Source organism: Triticum aestivum, chromosome 3D (genome assembly GCF_018294505.1).
Source record: "Triticum aestivum cultivar Chinese Spring chromosome 3D, IWGSC CS RefSeq v2.1, whole genome shotgun sequence".
In the NCBI taxonomy this organism is placed as follows: domain Eukaryota; kingdom Viridiplantae; phylum Streptophyta; class Magnoliopsida; order Poales; family Poaceae; genus Triticum; species Triticum aestivum.
Genome location: NC_057802.1, coordinates 421,960,442 through 421,961,402, shown reverse-complemented (window position 1 = coordinate 421,961,402; position 961 = coordinate 421,960,442).

Below are 961 nucleotides of genomic sequence, written 5' to 3'. Positions count from 1 at the left end.
GTGATGCAGCAAAGTAGGATAAGTATTTCCCTCGGTTAAGAACCAAGGTATCAATCCAGTAGGAGGAACAAGCAAGTCCCCAAGAGATGCACCTGCACAAACTAACAAACACTTGCACACAACGCGAAAAAGGGGTTGTCAATCCCTTCACGGTCACTAGGAAGAGTGACATCTGATAGAGATAGGTGTAAAAGATAAGTAAAAGTGTAAAATAAAGTAAATATAAATAAATTGGAGCAAGGTATTTTTGGGTGTTTAGTTTATAGATCTGAAAATAATATGATATGATTTCATATTTTCCCCCTAATGGCCGTATGGGCAAACCACTTGCCCGAGGTTCTTGGAGGCACATTCATTGATCCTGCTATCAAATGTATACCATATATCAACAAACCATACTAACAATCGTAGCTATCTTTTCTACTCTCACGACGAGTCATATCATTAAGACTACGTGAACCATTGAATTTTGAATTTGCTAGCTTGACCTATTAAAACCATCCGAGATCGGTACGTGTCCCTCTATCGTCATACCATCAACATGCATTCATGAATTTCAAGAGTGTTTTAAATCCCATCACATTTAGTCGTCACATTTCTTTTTGATGAAGTCGTCACATATTTAACCTATTATTATGTTAAAAAAAATGCATTGCTGCATTTTCACACATTTTAAATTTTAGAATCGTTTATATTATACATAATATATTCATAAACAATTCTCCAATCCCACAACAATGCTAGAGGCACCTTCTAGTTTTTGCAGCAACAAACACCATGTATTCCTTCTCGTCGAGCCCGAAATCTCTATCCCTCTTCCCTGCGTGAACACGAGGCTCGTCGGAATATCAAATCGACCCTCGATTAAAGCCGCGGCCCCGCGTTATTTAGAAAATCGCAAAGAGCATGGGCCCTCCCATCCCTTTTTTTACCCCCTCCCCCCTTCGTCTTCGTCTCCTCC